General features: G+C 50.8%; 1 pseudogene; it reads left to right on the top strand.

The window, feature by feature from the left end:
* Positions 1-242: 242 nt before the first annotated feature.
* The window catches only part of LOC123080187 (uncharacterized), a 43,220-nt pseudogene continuing 21,624 nt past the window's right edge, over positions 243-21,838 (top strand).

The following is a 21,838-nucleotide window of genomic DNA, read 5'->3' as shown; positions in this document are numbered from 1 at the left end:
GGCTAGGGTAGGGAAGACGTGCTGAATAGTGGGCAACAAAGAACATGTTACTTGGGAGCCAATTTACCAATATTTTGTAGCTGGCAGACGTTGACTCCTCAATAGACGGTAGCTCGTAGTCAACGGTCGACAAGAGCTCCGCTCAGCTAATCCACAAAATACAGTACAGTACTGTTTAACCTCACCAGATTAGAGAACCATCCTTCCGTTAATCAAACCCAAATACCTGTCTTTCTCCGGCCATGGCCACCGCCGCGGTCCTCATCCTGCTCGCAAAGCTCCTCCCGGCGCTAGCCGCCGCAACCGATAGCCGCTGGCCCGCCGCTGACACAGCTTGGCCCTCACGCCCAATCACTCGTGCGGCGACATGGGCAGTACCCTCCGGGCAGGGCGTACGAGGCCAACCTACGGCATCTCGTTGCCACTATTCCTGCCAAGGCGAATGCGGAATCCTCCAGGTATGGGGAATCCTGCAAGGGCTCTTTCGGCAACTTCGCCGGCGAGAGCCCCAACCTGGTTGCGGCGGACGCCTACTGCTGCTGGCCTTCCGGGAGGCGCAGAGGCTGTGCCCGTACCAGAGGAGGGCTGAGGCCGCGGTTGACGTCGACGGCGGCACTTGCAAGGCTTACTTCCACGACTACGACATCATGGAGCAGTTCGTTCACGGCGGCCCCCGCAGTAAATTCTCTATCTATCTCTCCCAATAGTTGTCTTGCTCCGGCCATGGCATGGCCCCTGCCGCGGTTCTCATGATCTCATCCTGCTGGCAGCGCCGGAGCTCCTTCCGGCGCTAGTTGCTGCTGTTGGAACCGCCACTCCCTTGCCCTAGCTCTTCTCTCCCTTTCACTCTGCTCACCCTCAGCAGCCGTGGTTCACACTGAAGAAAGAGGAAGAAGAAGATAGAGGGAGCAGTGGACACAGGTGTTTTGCTGGCGCACGAACGCCCCTTGTTTACCTCGAGCAAGAACTCGACTGTGTCTCTCTGTTACAACGCCACCGGATGGCTTTATACCCCGAGCCAGCGCACCGGGCACTCACCCACACCTCCATTTGCCCCTGATCTTCCTCATGCTCTACGCGCTCTGACCGCGCCCATGCTGTGCCCCGACGCCCGCGTCACACGGCCAACGGCTCGCGCCCGATCAGGCCACCTACTACGCCAACAGACACACACGCACACTACCCTGGTGCACGGACACGCCCATGCACCCAACGCACGCACACACGCACGCCCTAGTCCTCGGACCCGACGCGCCCAGCAAGTCCAGCGCGCGCCCATACCCGCACTCGACGTGCCCGGCTTCGTCACCGTGGCTTATTCGCCCATCAGCTGCGGCCGACGGCTGGCCCGCCTCCGACGACAGCATGGCCCTGACGCCCAGTCACATGTGCGGCGACATGGGCACGTACGCTCCGGGCAGCGCGTACGAGGCCACCCTGCGCCATCTCACCGCCACCATTGCCGCCAAGCTGAATGCGAAATCCAGCGACAGCGCGGGCGAGAGCCCCAACCGGATCGTGGTGTCGGCCTACTGCTCCTGGCACCCGGACGCTGAGTCGGCGGACTGCAGCGCTTGCATCGCGCTGGCCTTCCGGGAGGCGCAGAGGCTGTGCCCGTACCAGAGGCAGGCTGAGGCCGTGGTTGACGGTGGCGCGTGCGAATTCTACTTCCACGACTACGACATCATGGAGCAGTACCAGCACGGCGACCCCAGTAGTAAACTCTCTCTCTCTCTCTCACACACACACAGCCCATTGCTCGCGCGCGCGCACACACACAAGATCTCAAAGAACAAAAACTGTATAAAAATCGTACATCACTCTGAGAGCCAGATTTGCTACGTTACAACCGAGTGCTGCGACCGAATTTCGAGTAACATTACGGTTGTCAGTCCCAAATTCAGTTCAACACCCATGATCTTTGGCAAAAGAACATTGATTAGGGGAAATACCCAATGGTTCCCGGGGACATCTATCCCCGGAATCTCACCATTCATTGTGTTACGGCTCAGCCTACAGCCCCTACCGCACTAGCCCACACCAGCGGTCAGGCCCAAGAGAAGAACGGACGAGCCCGCAAGCCCAGCAAGCGGTACGGAGGTCCAGAATGGACGACCTAGCTACTTAAGCCAGCGGGGGGACCGGACAGAGGCAGGCAGAAACGAGACACTGGCGGCGGCGGCTCTCACTCCCGATCCCTTTCTTCCTTGTATCCCATGAACCCTAGATCGAAAAACCTCCAATTCCTCTGTACTCCGCCTGTGATTGAGTTAAATTACCTAGTGGGAGCGTAACATTTGGTATCAGCAGCCTTTCCACCCACCACCTCAACCCTGGCCGGTCGATTTCCTTCGATCATCCAAACCCGTCGCGGCAAGACCATCGCCATGGAGGAGACCAACAAGGCCCTGGCCGATCTGACGGCGGCGATCAGCGGCATATCGTCCCAGATCGGCGAGATCCACCCCATCGTCCTCGAGCTCCAGGGGTGGCGACCAGCCGTCGAGCGCTCGGTAGAGGACCTGCGTTCGGAGGTGGGCGAACTGTGACAGCTGCTCAAGGAGGTGCGGCCGGAAACCGCGCCGGTGCTTGATCCGGCACCAGCGGCGGCTACGGAGCTGGCGCATCCGATTCGTCTCACGGATCTGCCTCCACTCCTTCCGTCGACAACCGCACCGCCGCTCAAGCTTTCCCCGATCGCGGACGCGCGTCTTCCTCACACCAGCGAGCGCCTCTTGCCTCGCAGTGGTGACGTCCACGGGCCCGTTGGCCATAGCAGGACTCAAGATCACCGGGGGTTGTCGCCGGGGGAACGGACCCCGCGGGCACCTCCGGTCACGGGTATGGCCAATTTCCACCCTTTTGCTGCAGAGAGTTCGTTTATGGGAGAGCGTCAGTTCGGATTCAGCCGATTTCCACCTCCCCCACGTTTTGAATTTCCTCTGTTCGATGGCGATGGTACACGAGCATGGCGTCTGAAGTGTGAGGCGTATTTCAGAGTCTGTACGCTTAGTCCTAACACTTGGGTGAGTTGTGCCGCGATGTATTTCATTGATGGGGCATTGTCTTGGTTGCAGTCCACCAGGGCGCACCTGATCTATACAGATTGGGGTGCATTTGCAGAGGCAGTGTGTGCACAGTTTGGGAGAGAGGAATTCCAGTCTCTGTTGCGACAATTCAATCGTCTGCAGCAGAGTGGTTCCGTGACTGAATATGCAGAGAAGTTCACCCAGCTCATGCACAATTTAGTGGCCCATCATGAATCGTGGGAGCCATCTTATTTCATTACGCATTTTATTGATGGGTTACAGAAAGATATACGTGCTGCTGTAGTTTTACATCGTCCCAAGACTCTCGATACTGCCGTCGATCTTGCTTGTTTACAGGAGGAAGTGCTGGAAGCTATGCGCAAAGAAGATAGGAGGGAGGATCGTCGGCACTCGGCACCGGCTACGTTCCGAGGAGTGCCACGCACAGCCCTTCCTCTGCCACCGCCACCAGCAGCTGCGCCGACCAAGTCAGCGCTACCAATGGAGGGGCGCAGCGCGGATCGTCGCGCACCGGAAGCGGCGCACCCTCAACCAACAGAAGACAAGATTGCAGCCCTCCGTGCGTACCGACGCGCCCGCGGGCTCTGTTTCACCTGTGGCGAGCGTTGGGGGCGCGATCATCGCTGTGGGCCGACCGTCCAACTGCACGTGGTTGAGGAGCTTCTCGCCATGATGCACAGCGAATCGGTGGACATCAGTGAACCAAGCGCGCGTGACGACGCAGTCAGCGATCGGAGCGCGGACTGCTGCGTCATCTCCAAGGAGGCACTCGACGGAGGGGAATCCCCCACCACCATGCGTCTCCATGGCTGGGTGCAAGGGCGCGAGGTTTTGATGCTCGTCGACTCTGGCTCGTCCCACAGTTTCATCTGTGAGTCGCTCGCCACACACTGCAAGGCGTGGTCAAGGCCAAGCATCCTCTGACGGTGCGCGTGGCCAACGGAGGCGTCATGCGATGCGACCAGGAGCTGCCGGCGTGCCCATGGCAAACCCACGGGGTCACCTTCGACACCAACCTTAAGGTGCTTCCGTTGGGTTGCTACGACGTCATCCTTGGCATCGACTGGCTTGCACAGCATAGCCCAATGAAGGTGCATTGGCTCGAGAAGATGATGGACTTTGACTACAAGGGTGACACGGTCCACCTCCAAGGTGCTCGAGCGAATATCAGCCAGTGCCACCAGCTATCAAGCGACGAGCTCACTGAGTTGTTGCAGCGCTCGGGTGTCGCGCGCATGGTTCAGTTGTACGCTGCAGAGCAAGGGGAGCCAATCATCACCGAAGTGCCGGTGCCTGCTGAAGTTGAGGCCCTGATCAGCGAGTTTGGACACCTGTTTGAGGAACCTAAAGGACTACCACCACAGCGCTCTTTCGATCACACAATTCCTCTCCTGCCCGGGGCGAAACCTGTCAACGTGCGCCCATATCGATACAGCCCGGCCCAGAAAGATGAGATTGAGAAACAGGTTGCAGACATGCTTGCCCAAGGTATCATCACGCCCAGCTCCAGCCCCTTTGCTTCACCAGTGCTGCTCGTTCAGAAGAAGGATTTGTCTTGGCGTTTCTGCGTGGACTACCGACAACTCAATGCGGTGACAGTTAAGAACCGCTATCCTCTGCCTGTCATCGACGAGCTACTGGACGAGCTGGCTGGTTCCACGCTGTTCACCAGTCTAGATCTCCGGGCCGGATATCATCAGATTCGTATGAAGCCTGAGGATGAACACAAGACCGCTTTCAAGACCCACCATGGCCACTTTGAGTTCAAGGTTTTGGCGTACGGCCTTACGGGGGGACCGGCGACTTTCCAAGGAGGAATGAACATAGTGTTGGCTCCAGTGAACCGCAAGGGGGTACTGGTCTTTATTGACGACATCCTAGTGCATAGCGCCACATTGAAGCAACACTGTGAGCGGCTGAGAGAAGTGTTCCAGCTACTCGACAAGCACCAGCTGAAGATCAAGATGAGCAAGTGCACCTTTGCCAGGCCCAGTCTGCTGTACTTGGGGCATGAAATCAGTGGAGATGGAGTCCGCACTGACCATAAAAACGTTGCTGCAGTAGCAAAATGGCCAACACCAACCACCGTCAAGGAGGTACGCGGTTTCCTCGGTCTCGCGGGGTATTATCGCAAGTTCGTGAGGAACTTTGGCATCACCAGCCGCCCACTAACAGACCTGCTCAAGAAGAACACAGTATTTCGATGGACTGAGTTGGAGGAAACAGCTTTCCAGGAACTTAAAAGAGCACTGATAACTGCTCCAGTGTTAGCACTGCCAAATTTCAAGGTCCAATTCGAACTGGAAACAGATGCGTCGGACAAAGGCATCGGTGCCGTCCTGAAACAAGGCAAACACCCGGTGGCTTTCTTGAGCAAGGCTTTGGGTCCACGTAACAGCGCCTTGTCCACATATGAGAAGGAAGGGCTGGCGATCCTCTTGGCGGTCGAGCATTGGCGGCAGTACTTGCAGAACGACGAGTTCCTGATCCATACTGACCAGCGAAGCTTAGTGCACCTTGAAGACCAACGGTTGGCGACACCTTGGCAGCAAAAGATCATGTCCAAGCTCCTCGGCCTGCGCTACCGCATAGTCTACAAAAGAGGTGTGGACAATCGCGTGGCAGATGCTTTATCCCGACGCCCGGGACCCCCACAAGGAGATCTTGCATCGATCACGGTGACGGTGCCGGCTTGGTTAGACTCAGTTCAGCAGGGTTACAATGAAGACCCTATGGCACAAAGGTGGCTGGCTCGTCTAGCTACAGGGGCAACCAACAAGGACGGCTTTACTTTGGACTCAGGTATCATCAAGCAGCATGGACGGGTATGGTTAGGTAACAATGTGACTGTTCAGAAACAAGTGTTGTCAGCCTTGCATGCGAGTGCGATTGGAGGGCACTCTGGGTTCAACGTCACATACAAGCGAGTGCGGCGGCTGTTCACTTGGCCAGGGATGAAACAACACGTCAGACTGTTTGTTGAAGACTGCCAGATTTGCAAGCAAGCCAAGCCGGAACGAGTCAGGTACCCGGGGCTCCTAGAACCCTTACCCGTGCCTACACAAGCCTGGGAGGTCATCACTATGGATTTTGTTGAAGGTTTGCCGCAATCAGCCAGATACAACAGCATATTAGTGGTGGTAGACAAGTTCTCGCGACTAGCCCATTTCATTCCATTGTCGCACCCGTTCACTGCATTCCAAGTGGCTCAGGCTTTCGTCAACAACATCTACAAGCTCCACGAATTGCCAGCAGCGATTGTATCCGACCGAGACCCTATCTTCACAAGCATCATGTGGAAGGAGCTCTTCCGTCTGACGCACACTGAACTACGCATGAGCACGGCTCGCCACCCGCAGACGGATGGGCAGTCAGAGCGAGTAAACCAGTGTCTGGAGACTTACTTGAGGTGTTTTGTCCATGCATGCCCAACCAAGTGGTCCCAATGGCTGCCTCTAGCTGAGTTCTGGTACAATACCTCACCACACTCTGCCTTGGGGACGTCCCCTTTCGAGGCTCTGTACGGGCACGCGCCAAGGTTCTTTGGCATCGATGACCCACTGTCCTGCGCTGCACCGGATCTAGAGGATTGGCTGCAAGACCGAGCGCAGATGGAGGCCTTGCTTCGTCAGCACCTGCTTCGAGCGCGGCAACAGATGAAAGACTCTGCAGACAAGAAAAGATCAGTGCGCGTGTTCGCGGTGGATGATTGGGTGTTTCTGAAGATCCAACCCTACATCCAACGGTCGCTGGCCACGAGAGCTAACCAAAAACTTTCCTTCAAATATTTTGGTCCGTTTCAGGTGGTGCAACGGGTCGGCCAAGTCGCCTACAAGCTTCAACTTCCCGCCTCGTGCAGCATTCATCCAGTTTTCCATGTATCTCAACTGCGGCGAGCACTTCCTCCGTCAGAACAGGCGCTGGAGGAGCTACCAGCTGAAGCAGCATCCAGTCCCGAGCTAGTGGAAGTTCTGGGCACTCGTCTCCACCGCCGTGGCAAGAACCAAGTCCCGCAAGTTCTCATCCGCTGGACTGATCAACCAGCGTCCCTGGCGACATGGGAGGACCGTGACAAGTTGCAACACCATTATCCAGAAGCTCCAGCTTGGGGACAAGCTGGTTCTCAAGAAGGGGAGACTGTTACGGCCCAACCTACAGCCCCTACCGCACCAGCCCACACCAGCGGTCAGGCCCAAGAGAAGAACGGACGAGCCCGCAAGCCCAGCAAGCGGTACGGAGGCCCAGAATGGACGACCTAGCTACTTAAGCCAGCGGGGGGGACCGGACAGAGGCAGGCAGAAGCGAGACACTGGCGGCGGCGGCTCTCACTCCCGATCCCTTTCTTCCTTGTATCCCATGAACCCTAGATCGAAAAACCTCCAATTCCTCTGTACTCCGCCTGTGATTGAGTTAAATTACCTAGTGGGAGCGTAACACATTGTGACGTGATCTGCCCCCCTGCTATATGTATTTTGACATTTTCCTCTGTATAGCTTCCTACGTTTAATGGGCCTCTCCATCGCACTGAACGCGTCTGCTAGTTGCTAACTGCCCAAGCGTCTTACACACTCCACCTGCGCCGTACCCTTTCGGCCTCTGCTCGTTCTAGCTCCAGGTTTACGGTCCTGTCCTCTACTTACTGAACATGGTTTATCCAGTCCATCAATGCCAATTACCCATTAGGGACTGCGCGTATTACATGTCTCGATTAGTGGCTTAACTACAACATGCACGCTCACTCAACTCGCTAAGCAGCCAAGTCTTATTACCACTCCTGTTTTGTAGACATTATTGCCCGACTTAATTCATGGATGTGTTACATGACTGGATTAGTGGCATAACATAATTTAAGAACTCGATCATGCCTGGCGATGCTCTTTGTTCTTCCCCTCCCAAGCAAAACTTGATGGGGACACCACGAAAGGGACGGCACTGTTAAAAAACGCCTTATTTTAAATATTTTTATTCGGATATTTGAATATTTATTCTTCAGAATATATATATTAAAAATATTTTGGGATAACAAAATATTTTTGGTGGAATAACTTTCATGATATTCTTGGTGGAACAAAATTCGATGGGAGATTTTCCTTCGCGAAACTTTTTATACGAGTACAAAAGAAGGTCAAGTTTATTTCAAAAAAAGTTTCAGATTTTTTTGACTTTTTCCGTAGTTACTAAAAAAAAATTCCCATATCAGGTGTATATACAATTTTAATATATATATATCAAAAAAATTGGGATAACAAAATAATGTTTGCGGAATAACTTTCATGATATTTTTGGCAGAACGAAACAAAATCAACTCTATACAAGTTACTACTCACACTTTTTGTCCTTTTTTTGCACTGAAGTCAACGGTAGTTTTTTCCTTCATGAGACTATTTATATGAGCACGAAAGAAGGTCAAGTTTATTTCAAAAAAAGTTTCAGTTTTTTTACGTTTTTCATAATTACTACTTTCTCTGTCCCATAATATAAGATGCTTTCACAAGCTAGCATAGCTTGCAAAAACGTCTTACATTAAGGAACGGAGGGAGTACAAACGTGTCCCATATAAGATGTATATATACTTTTGAATATTTATTTTTCCTTTTTGTGAAGGGAATATTTATTTTTCAGAATATATATATTCAAAAACTTTAGGATAAAAAATAATTTTGGTGAAATAACTTCTATAATATTTTTGGTGGAACAAAATAAAACCAAGTGTAGCTGCGTCAATTAATTTTGATCGGAGGGAGTACTTGTGCTTAACCAAGCCAAGAATACCATGCGTGCGACTAAGATCGTTTCATAAAAAAACAGCATAATCTAGCCACCGAAACACAGCATAATCTAGTCCAGTCATCCACATTGCAACGACAGGTTCTGACACGAGCTACCTTTGAACAGAATAAGGCGTGTTTCAGTAGAGTGACATTTATCCGGTGTCAGAATGGACCGCGTCAATAACTCAATACACCGCTGAAGATCCTGTTCCAGCCTGTACCGATGTCTGTATCGCACTGTTGTAGCAGCATATAACTGCTTTACCATCCCAGCTAGCTCACCATATATCCATATTCGTTACTTTAGCTACTGATCACGAGGCACCTGCGCACGCTGTGGATACCGGGGACATATGTCCCCATAGACCAAACGTCCGCCTCCATTGATTAGGATGCTATACTGTGTACTCCCTCCGACTTTATGGAGGAAGGGGTGGCTTGGACCAAGGCGGGACTGCTCGGCAAGCTTGCGTAGGAGGAAGCGGTAGACAGGTGGACTTCCCGTGAGTAGTAGTTATAGTCTCTTGTCGGTAGTGTCAGAAAATCCGGCATGTAAATAACCTCTGTACATACAAAAAGTCCATTCTGCACCCGAGCTCATATGCTCCTGCATGAACAGTAAAATCGAAAAAAAATAAAAAAAAATTCAAAAAATTCCAAATTTTGTGAGAGAAACATTGACAAAAGTTCTAAGTGCCTGCAAAAATTCATCATGAAATCACATTCCTGTAAGGCGTGGCAAAAAAAAACAAATTCTGTGCTTCAAAATGCGTTTGAAAGTAGCTTTTTCAGAGTACTGTTTTTGTTTTTTTTTGCCACGCCTTCTAGGAATGTGATTTCATGACGAATTTTTGCAGGCACTTAGAACTTTTGTCAATTTCTCTCAAAAAAATTTTGGAATTTTTTGAATTTTTTACGATTTTTTTACGATTTTACTGTTCACCCGAGCTCATTTGAGCTCGGGTGCAGATTAGCCGCGTCCCTGTACATATGACTTTTGAGAGTCTTTCCTTTCTTCTTCAATGAATGATACGCGTACTTGTGTGTATTCAAGAAAAAATGTACTTCCTCCAACTTTAGTAATCTAAACACTCTTATATTAGTTTACAGAGGGAGTATATACAGTAATAAAGAGTATAAAGTATGCATATGTGATGCAAAATTTATTTTCTAGCTCCTATAGTGTAATTATTACTACTTTTGTTTTAATGTTTATCATTACGGGATTGCTAAATCTCAGTCGACTGAGATTTAACCAAGTTTCAGTCGATGCTATATTCGCGGGATCTTACGTGGAGATCCGTGTAAAATTTTCTTTTTGTTTAGTTACATGTTATGTCACTTGACTTAGACATGGTTAAGTCTCAGTTGACTGAGACGTAGCCACACCCTTATCATTATTAATCTTTAGCTCTCATATAGAACCAGCTATATGTTGATTACTGTAAACACCCATCTTTAAGATCTTGTCTTCACTACTCTCTTTTTTTGCGTGGAAAACTTTCAATCTATCCATCTTCAATCATGGTTGTACAAATAACACCTACTATTAACAGTCCCTTTTCACCCGGCCGGCTCTAGTTCAGCGGCGAACACAAACCAAAATTATAAGGGGCCTGAACATTTTCTACACGAAGAAGTTCACATGTTTCATGCTTAGGTTTGCTAGTTCGATCTATACAAAAAGGAATTAGTTAGCTCTAGTTCTATATGAACAGTTGAAGACAAATAGAGAATGTAGCATTAGGCTAACATTAAACGACGAATGAGAACCCAAGTTCCTGGTTGGGGCACGTACCTTATACTATTGGGCTATTTGGCTAACTTTTTTTTTGCGAAATAAATTCTTGCATTACTCAAGAAACAGAAATTACATCTCATCCCACAAGTGCCAAAACATCTTCCGGACCAGAGCCTAGCCAAACCATAGTTCGGCGTTGTAACCTACCAAAATTTGCCAAGGCATGACTAACTTTATTACAGTTCCGGCGAGCATGAGCAATGCAAGAATTCCTCTCCCCAAACTACTAATGGTCTCTCTAATAATGAAAGCATATTTAGATTTGTTGCTGATACCTCCCTTAATCATATTGACCGCCTCCAAGCAATCAGACTCCACATCTATTGGTAAATTACTCCATTGTAGGGCCAAAGAAATTCCTTCCCTTATTGCTAGCAGCTCCGCCTCCAAAACATCATCACATGCATATAGAAATCTGCAAGCACTGGAAACTATGCCTCCCACCTGGTCCCTTAAGATCATTTCGGCTCCTGCAGTAGAACCCAGGACCGAAGCATCCGAGTTAAGTTTGACTCTGCCTTCAGCTGGAACAGACCAAGAGCAGGCCTCTTCTTCAATTCTGCATGTGACCTGAGCCGTTCTCTGAAAACTTACAGCTGCTATTTTCCCTTTCACAAGAGCATCATTTGAGCACACGTGAAGGAAGATTAAGGAGGACAAATAGCTGTCGTTGCAGATTACCGGCGTTCACGAAGGAGAGTCAGAGAGAGAGATGGAAGACAGAGACTTGCGCTGCGAACTGCCACTGCAGCTTTTCGGGATTTCTGTTATTAAGCAAACTCTGATGCGAGCTGCTGGAAAAGAGGAGGAAATGGTCACCCACGAACGAGCCTACAGATCGCGCCATCCCACGATGCTCGTCGTGCTTGAACCCTACAAGCTCGCCACGACCTGCGTGATCCATGCCATCCCATGGTGTTGCATCGGACGAGCTACAAAGTCGCTAACTACTTAACTGAAAAACTACCGCATCTGTACGTGCACACACACGCTGACAGACTGAACTTTATTCAGCTAACTAACTGAACTAACTGAAACTTTCTGAACTTGTTGGTGCAGCTGATTATCTGACAAATCACCCCCTAATCTGCTGCACCTGCATGATCCCAAGCCTGCTTCGTAGCTCACTGAACTGAGTCCTGCCCAGTGACTTGGTGAGAATATCAGCGATCTGATCACCTGTTCTCACATGCTCAACATCCACTCTGCCCAGCTCAACACACTCTTCAATATAGTGATACCTGAGATCAATGTGTTTGCTTCGCTCATGATGGACTGGGTTTTTGCTGAGCTTAATAGCTGACTTGTTGTCGATCTTCAGCTTAACTTTCTGAACTCCTTCACCGAGCATCTACGCAAGCAGTCTGCTCAACCACACAGCCTGTGTAGCTGCTGTTGCTCCTGCTATGTATTCTGCCTCACAAGATGACAGTGCCACAATCTTTTGTTTCTGAGATGTCCAAGTGATCACTCCCGATCCAAGGAAGAAAACAACTCCAGTGGTGCTCTTGCGATCGTTGAGATCACCAGCATGGTCACTGTCACTGTAACCTGTCAACACATCCTTCTCCCCTTTCCTGAAGAAACAACCGAAGCCGGGTGTACCTTTTATGTAACGCGGAAGTTGCTTCACAGCAATCCAGTGTTCCTTCCCAGGTGATTCCATGAACCTGCTGAGAATCCCTACCGCATATGATATGTCAGGCCTAGTATTTACCAGATATCTCAGGCTCCCAATCAAGCTGCGATACTCTGTTGAGTCTACTGTCTGACCAGTGTTTTTCTTCAGTTTCAGACGGTTTTCCATCGGCGTGCAGCTCGAGTTGCAGTCGCTCATACCTGCATCCTCCAGAATCTTTGCCGCATAGCTTGACTGGCACACCGTGATCCCATCATTCTCTTGCTTCACCTCAATTCCTAGGTAATAGCTGAGGAGACCCAGATCAGTCATCTGAAAGAGCTCTTGCATCTGTTTCTTGAAGTGTTCAATAGCTTCTGTCTCTGTTCCAGTGATTATCAGATCATCCACATACACTCCAACCAGCAAAAATCCATCTTTGTCCTCCCACCTGTACAGCGCATGATCGAGCTGGCAGCGCTTGAAACCAAGTGCATGAAGTGTGGTGTCCAGCTTTGCATTCCATGCACGAGGGGCCTGACGAAGACCATACAGAGCTTTCTGAAGCTTGAGCACGCAGTGTGTGTTGTTGCTGTCGACAAAACCTGCGGGCTGGTGAACATACACCTCTTCCTGGAGATCTCCATTGAGAAACGCGGAGCGCACATCCATGTGATGTACACCCCAGCTCCGGTGAGCCGCCACGGCCAGCAGTAGCCGCACCGTCTCCAGACGAGCGACAGGCGCAAAGACCTCATCAAAATCCACTCCCTGCCGCTGTGCATATCCCTTCGCGACCAAACGGGCCTTGTGCTTTATGATCTTGCCGTCCGGATCACGTTTGACCTTGAAAACCCACTTCAGTCCAATGGCGCGGTGGCCGGCGGGCAGCATGGCCGGGACCCAGGTGTCGTTGGAGCGAATCGACTCCATCTCAGCCTCCATTGCGCTCCGCCAGGCAGGTTCATCTAGTGCCTCCTGGACAGACGCGGGCTCCTCTGCTACTGAGAGACAGAGCCAGCTGTACTCCAGAGTGCTTGCCGGCGCGTGGTCGATGACGTATTCCATCGACTTGAAGCGGACGGGCACCCCCTCGCTGTCGAAATCCTCGCAGGTGGGCGGCGTCACCCACCCGTCGTCTGAGTCGTAGAGAGTAGCTGGTGTGGACGGGCTTGAGCCCGCTGAGGCTGAAGTGTTTGACGCGCTCTGCGTGTCCGCAGCGGATCCACCAGACGAGGGCGTCCGCGGCGTGCCTGGAGTAAACGGTAATCCTGGCGCAGCTGGTGTGGTCGGGGTGCTAGGAGGCGTCGCCGGGTCCGGCGATACGGAGTAGGTCGTGGTTGAGGGCACGCCCGCGTCGGAGTACACGACCGTGAACTCGTGGGCGCGCTCCGAGTCGCCACCGTCCTTGCTCCAGTCCCAGCGCCGATCTTCTTAGAAGCGCACATCGCGCGTGATGTACAGGCGCTTGCCGATCGGGTCGTACACCCGATAGCCCTTGGTGCCCGCCTCGTAGCCCAGGAATATGCCCGGCCGTGATCTGTCCGCCAGCTTGGTCACGCCGGGGCCGACGAGCTTGACGTGCGCCACGCACCCGAAAGTGCGGAAGTAGTCGACGGTCGGCTTCTTCTTGCGCCAGGCCTCATAGGGTGTCATGCCCTGCAGACTCCTTGTCGGCGAGCGGTTGAGGATGTGCACCGCCGTGCGCACCGCCTCGCCCCAGAACGTGCTCGGCACGCCCATGCTTTTCATTAGGCTGCGAGCCATCTCGACCACGGATTGGTTGCGGCGCTCGACGACTCCATTCTGTTGTGGAGAATACGGAGTCGTCGTGTTCCTTAGAATGCCGAGCTCCTCGCAGTACACGGTGAACTCATTCGAGTTGAACTCCCCGCCGCGGTCGGTGCGGAACGCTCGGAGCTTTGCGCCACACTGCGTCTCCGCGGCCGCCTTGATCTTTCTGAAGAATTTGAACGCCTCGTCCTTGCTCCTGAGTACTTCCAACCACATGTATCTACTGTGATCATCAACGATGAGCAGAAAGTACTTGTTACCGGACGTGGTCGCCGGCGTGATGGGCCCGCAGAGATCGCCGTGGACGAGCTCGAGCCCCTGCTCCGCGCGGTACGCTGACGCGCGCGGGAACGGCGTGCGGTGCATTTTCCCGAGTGTGCAGCCCTCGCAGAACTGTTCGACATGCTGGATCGCCGGCATGCCTCGCACCATCCCCTTCGCGCCAAGATCGTGCAGCGCCCTGAAGTGGAGGTGGCCGAAACGTCCATGCCAGCGCCATGCTTTGTCGCCACCGTGCGCCAGAAGGCACACGGGCGCAGCCAAGTTCAGAGCCACGGCGTAGAGCCGGTTGCTCGTCCGCTGCACCCGTGCCAAAAGCACACGCTGCCTGTCATAGAGACAGAGCACGCCGTCCTCGATCACGGACTTGCACCCGTGCTCGTCGAGCTGCCCGAGGCTCACGATGCTCGTCCGCAGTTGGGGGATGTAGTAGACATCCGATAGCGCGCGATGCTCGCCGTTCTTACAGGAGAACGTCACCACGCCGCGTCCGCAGATCTGCACGACGGAGCCGTCGCCGAACCGCACCGAGCCGCGAACGGACTCGTCCACCTGCGACAACATGTCACGCCGCCCTGTCATGTGATTGCTAGCACCAGTATCCAAATACCAGCGGTCGTCGTTTGTGGCGACTGGCACCACGCGAGCTTCGTTGAGGAAGATGTCCGTGGTATGCTCTCGTATGCCGCCCACCATGCTCGCCGCGTTCACCCCCGCGCAGGTGGCGAGGAGCAAGCCAGGCTGCTCAACCTCGACCTGGGCGACGTTCGCCTGCTGATCTTGCTGCTCGCGCTGCTCCCGCTCCTTCTTGCGGCACTCTTTCGCCCAGTGTCCTGGGATGCCACAGTAGCGGCAGTTTCCCTTCCGCTTGGGTGTCGCCGGCCCGCCGTTTCCACGCCCAGTACTCTGGCCACGACCGCCCCCGCCGTGGAGGTTCTTTGGCTTCCCGTTTCCGCGCCCGCGCCCCGCTCCAGAGCCCGAGGGCGCGTTGCTCTGATCGAACAGCTTCTCATGCGCACGCCACTGATCGATCGTGTACAGCAACTGTGCGCCGGGCGCCGGTGTCTCCTCGCGCTCACGCTCCTTGACGACAAGGAGCCGGCCGCAGAGTTCCTCGAGGGAGAGCTGCTTGGTGTCGACGAGCGACTCGATCGCCACGGCCATCTCGCGGTATGGGCGTGGTACCGTCCGGAGCACCTTGAGGACAGCCTTGTGTTCGTCCACTGGGTCGCCGAGCGCCTGCAGCTCGTCGATGATCGTCCTGAGCCGCATCACATATGACTCGATCCCCTCGCCGTCCTTGTACCGGAGTGACTCATACTCCGAGCGGCGGGTCTGTGCCTTGGCTTCGCGCACGCGCTCGACACCAACGCGCATGGTCTTCAGGGTGTCCCACGCCTGCTTGGCCGTGGCCTTGGCGCCCAGGATCCGCATGAGCTCCGGCGGCACCCCCTTGAGGAGGGCGATCATGGCGCGCCGGTCGTCGCGATCCGAACCTTGTCCCGTGTCCACCATGCGCCAGAGCTCGTCCGCCTGCAACTGCAGTTTCATGATCATAGCCCAGTCGGAGTAGTTGGTGCGCGTGAGCATCATCAGGGGCCCGCCGCCGCCGCCGCTGTGCACGACGCGCTCAACGACGCGCACCCCCGAGCCCTCCTCGATGGAGAGACGAGCCAGGGACTTCCCAAGCTCCGAGGCCTCCGCCTTGGCCTTATCCTCCTCTAGCTTCTTCTGCGCCTTCTCCTCGTCGCTTCCGGCCATCTCTCCGACGGATCAAACACCGTCGGCGCCCAGGATGGATCGAACACCACCGAGGCTCTGATGCCACTTGTCGTTGCAGATTACCGGCGTTCACGAAGGAAAGTCAGAGAGAGAGAGATGGAAGACAGAGACTTGCGCTGCGAACTGCAAACTCTGATGCGAGCTGCTGGAAAAGAGGAGGAAATGGTCGCCCACGAACGAGCCTACAGATCGCGCCATCCCACGATGCTCGTCGTGCTTGAACCCTACAAGCTCGCCACGACCTGCGTGATCCATGCCATCCCATGGTGCTGCATCGGGCGAGCTACAAAGTCGCTAACTACTTAACTGAAAAACTACTGCATCTGTACGTGCACACACACACGCTGACAGACTGAACTTTATTCAGCTAACTAACTGAACTAACTGAAACTTTCTGAACTTGTTGGTGCAGCTGATTATCTGACAATAGCTGGCTAGGAAGCGCACAGAAACATGTATGGGCGGTGGCTGTTTTGCATGCACTATTTCGTTACGCACATAGCAGATTCGCCAGAAGAGCATCATGATCCTAACTCGCTCTTCTTCATGCAAGTTTGACAGGAGATGAAGGAACCATTCTCGACCAACATGCACAATGATGGATCGGTTAGGCAATTCCCATTCCTTCGCTATAGCCTTCCATAAGATGACGGCATGATTGCATGTGCAAAAAGCATGAAATGAGTCCTCCGCCTCCATCCCGCACACAGGGCATGTTCCAACAACTTCCAAGCTCTTTTCACTTTGTTAGTCCAATTTGCTAGTGAATCAGTAGCTAATCTCCACGCAGAGGACTGAACCTTTGGTGGTGCTGCGCTGCGCCATATGAAGTTCCATGCTTCTCTTGTTCCATCAGGTCGAGCACTAGTAGAAGTCTCTCTGAAATTGGAGCATTCATCACTAGCCAATTTGTACGCACTACGTACAGTAAAAACACCATTTTTCTCATGTGCCAAGCAACGAAATCATCATCTAGAAGAGTTGATGGTTTGATTTTCTGGATTTCAACAATATCAGCCGGGAGAAAATACTGATTTATTTTGTCAAGGTCCCAATTACCATGGATATTCATTAGCTCCGAGACCCACTTCAGGCGGCACCTTCCACGGGGTGTAATTAGACCTCCAGTTGGCTCGCGTGCGATCCATCTGTCTCTCCATCACTAGTAGAAAAAGGGCCATTTGTCCCGGTTCATAAGGCCCATCTGTTCTGGTTGGGGAACCGGGACTAAAGGGTCGTTACTAATGCCCTAGGCCTTCAGTCCCGGTTCTTATACCAACCGGGACAGATGGGCCTCCACGTGGACGCTCCGGCGAGCCCAGGCAGGAGGGCCTTTGGTCCCGGTTGGTAGCACCAACCGGGACCAATAAGCTTCCACGCGTCAGCATTTCAGGGGCTGGTTTTTTTGAAAGGAGGTGGTTTAGGGGTTTTGGGGGTTAATTTAGGTTGTTATAGGTAGCTAATAGAGAGATGTGTCCTCTCTTATCTCCGTGCTACAGCTACTGCTATGCCTAAACATGACTTAGATTGAAATGAGGCAACATGTGGTGCATGTCGAAAGTAATACTAATCCTAACTTGATCAAGTTTGGATTGTACTACTCTCGACATGCACCACGTGCATGTTGCCTTCACTTCAATCCAATCCATATTCATTTCACCCACAGATATATAATAACTCTTCATGCTCGCATCATGCATCATCATAATAACAAGTCCTACCAATCATCATCATACAACTTCTACTCATTATTAATAACAAGTCATACGATCATCATCCTGATAGTCATCGAACCAACCCTACTTAATTGTTCTTAGCACATGATCATCAGTATTATGCAGGACCTAAATACCCTATTTAAGGTAAAGTAGCATAAAACAATATAGACCCTGACTCTTCATTATGGAGAATGGAGATCACCTTGTCTCCAATTCTTGCGCGACGCTTCCTTTTGCTTCCAAGAACCTCCTTACGACTATCCATACATTTTTTCCATTCTCTGATTAGCATGTCTCCACTTCTTTTAGAAATCCGGTATGGACAGTTGAGATTCGCAGGATGACCTGGATATATGTTCAAAACACGAAGGCTACAATTCTAATACATCAAATGAGGCACACAATCCTCTGGGATTCTCTCTTGAAAAACATAGTAATAACTTCATAGTTAGCAATGATGTACTAGTTTTAGAAGTATGCAAAAGATGCACGGATGTCGTAATAGTAAAAAATCTTACCAGGGTATCTCCATGGTAGTTACCGTAGTTCAACACGTGCACTAGTGGCACATATTGACCATAATGTTGGGGAGTTTGATTGTAGATATTGTAATTCTCAAGATCAGTACAAAATCCGACCAGATGATTTTTCTCCTGATAAGTTAACTTGGAGCCATCGGTGTAGTGGGTTTTGTCTACCATGTTTCGCACATTGTTTGAACAATCAAAATAAGCTGTCAATGGAAATAAGCTGTCAACTATTTTGAAATAAATAATATAAATTGGTTAATAATTAACTATGTTTGAGAAACTCACATAGCGGTAGAACTGGAGGCGTATCAACAAGGACCCAAATGTCCAGATTGTCTTGGTCGATGTCAGGATCACCAAGATCCATGGTGACAAGCATACCCTCATCAAAACCATACATCTTGCAAAATGCTTCTCAATTTTTGCAACCAAAATGGGTTACACTCTCAACATTATACAGATTTACTTCAAAATCCACATCATGATGGGTCCTTAGGTGAATTTTTCTTCGTTTCAAAATTTTCATGGTCTCCAAAATCCATCCTCTTCAAGACATAGCGTCTTGCATGGCATGGGATACACTATACTCGAATTGTAAAAGATGAAAATTACACGTTGAAATAGTTGAAGTCATGCTTAATTACGAAAAAAAACACTTGTCGCCGTTGCGTACCGTTTCAACATCGAAGGTCTCCTCGAGCTTAATGCTGAAGCGCCGATCATCGTCCAGGTGAGGCCTGTCACACAAACCTCGATCGTCGTGGCACCAGCCGCACTCCCCCGGGAGACTTTCGTCGTTCGATGACGACATTTCCTACGTTCATAATTCAAAGATTAAACTTGTACAATTAAATATATGTACTACAAAAACTAAATTAGATCATTATTATTCATCACGGGTTGACTATCGGTTTGTCGAGTCTTCTCTTGAAAACTCTCAGCTCACGTGGTGTATACATTCGACCGTTGGTGATGGTCGCTCCTCCATTTATCCCCGAGTGCATTACACCAAAATGTCTAGCACACGGGAACGAAGGAGAAGCGACCCCCACGACAACAGTCGGGATTCTTCGTCCTCTCATATATATATGGTGGAACTCTCCCTCACTGATTCCTCTCTGATATTTGTGACCGTCGGTGATGGTAACTCCTCCTTTCGTTCCCGAGTGCATTACACCAAATTGTCTAGCACACGGGAACGAAGGAGAAGCTACCCCATGACAACAGTCGGGATTCTTCATCATCTCATATATGGTGGAGACTCGACAGACTTAAAGTCAACCCGAAATATCGTTTAATTATCTTTCTAAAAAAGGATTTGACTGGTCTCACCTTGAGGTCGGAGGCGGTCGGTGACGGGGACGACAGCGGGGATGATGGAGGGGGCTCCTAGATTTCTGCGACAACAAAAACCCTATAAGCTATCAACTAATCATATGCATACGCCTTGCATAGTGCTCTCCAATTTTAGCATTCAAAGTAGGAGTAGTTTTCCAATCTGAGCATTCAATAAGCAAAACCAAATCATAAAATAAAGTAGTATTCAAATTAGCATGCATTTAATTATAAGCAAAACTACATCATCTCTTCCGTCCGTACATCATCGAATATTATCACTAATACACCTCGAATACTATCATACATATATATAGCATCGCTAGTACAGCTAGAACCGTAGCGCCCGACGGGTATCGGCACGGGCGGTGGACACCCAAAGGGAAGGAACCATCACAGGATCATAGCTCCAGTGAGATCCCTGAAGAACCTGCCAGGTATTGTCGAACCTGCCCTCCAACGTAACCATGTAGCGACGGACGTGCTCGTCCTCCTCGCTGACACGGTGACGTACCACCTCCGTGGTGTCCGGAAGTCTAGGCACCGTCACTGGCCCACGCGACCGCCACCAAACAAGGATCGGGTCAACGACGGGCTGGCTCCTCACCAACCTAGGCCCCCCGGAAGGTAGCACCTCCCAATACCAGCTCGGCGGAGCCCAGTCCCGGACATGGCCCCTCTGATCAAGCCGGCCTCCTCCGCCGAGTCGACGACGAGGATGCGGGATAGGCATCGTCGACGTCGATGCGGGAATAATTGCTTGAACTAAAAAAATAAACTAGTTCTATTAATTTTCTTGCTAAAAATAAACTACTTCTATAGTAAAATAAAGTAGTTTTATTAAATCAACTAGTTCAACTACTAATTAAGCACTTACTATAAATAAAATAAAGTAGTACTTACTAAAAATAAACTACTTCTATATATAGTAAAATAAAGTAGTTTTATTAAATCAACTAGTTCAACTACTAAGCACTTACTATAAATAAAATAAAGTAGTACTTACTAAAAATAAACTACTTTTATAGTAAAATAAAGTAGTTTTATTAAATCAACTAGTTCAACTACTAAACACTTACTATAAATAAAATAAAGTAGTACTTACTAAAATAAACTACTTCTATAGTAAAATAAAGTAGTTTTATTAAATCAACTAGTTGAACTACTAAGCACTTACTATAAATAAAATAAAGTAGTACTTACTAAAAATAAACTTGTTTAACTAGTTCTATTATTTATCGACCCCCCCCCCCCTCATTTCGAAGTTATCGGGGAGGGGGTATATCGACAACGACATACCCGTAAAAAATAAGAAGAGGAAGAAGAAGAAAAAAAGAGGAGAAGAAGAAAGGAATAGAGAAGAAGATCGAAGAAAAAAGGAAGAAAAAAAGAGGAGAAGAAGAAAGGAATAGAGGCTCTCCTCTATTACTTTCTTCTTCTCCTCTTTTTCTTCTTCTTTTTTCCTCTTCTTATTTATTTCTCCACTTCTTCCTCACCTCTTCTTCTCCTTCTTCTTCTCCTTAATTTCTTTCCTAGACGACCCTAACCCTAAACAGTACAACTAACTACAACGACTTCGCTTGCATACATATGAACAAATATGATCGATCATCTATGAACAATATAAAAACATCATATGATATATGAAAAAAAAGAATCACATCTATGAACAAAAAAATCATCTAATCATATATTTTTTACGACGGCCACGAGGGGGGGGGGGGCAGGGCAAGGGCGCGGGGGCCGGGGCTCACTGGGGGCGGCGCGGCGACGGCGTCGGGGCAGGGGCGGCGCGCGGCGACGGCGTTGGGGCAGGGGCGGCGGTGCGACGACGGCGTCGGGGCAGGGGCGCGCGCGGCGACGGCATCGGGGCAGGGGAGCACACACGGCGACGGCATCGGGGCAGTGGGAAGAAGAACTGAACCGAAAATTTCACAAGTGTAGCTTATATAGACAGACCTTTGGTCCCGGTTCGTGGCAGCAACCGGGACCAAAGCACCCTTTTAGTCCCGGTTGGAGCCACCAACCGGGACCAAAGGTCGCTTTTCAGCAGCCCAAAGGGTGGGAAGCAGAGGCCTTTGGTCCCGGTTGGTGGCACAAAACGGGACTAAAGGGTGCGCATTGGTACCGGTTATTGGCATGAACCGGTACCAGTGTACG

Source organism: Triticum aestivum, chromosome 3D (assembly GCF_018294505.1).
Source record: "Triticum aestivum cultivar Chinese Spring chromosome 3D, IWGSC CS RefSeq v2.1, whole genome shotgun sequence".
Lineage (NCBI taxonomy): Eukaryota > Viridiplantae > Streptophyta > Magnoliopsida > Poales > Poaceae > Triticum > Triticum aestivum.
The sequence above is the reverse complement of the archived record's forward strand: the minus strand, read 5'-3'. Positions and strand labels throughout refer to the sequence as shown.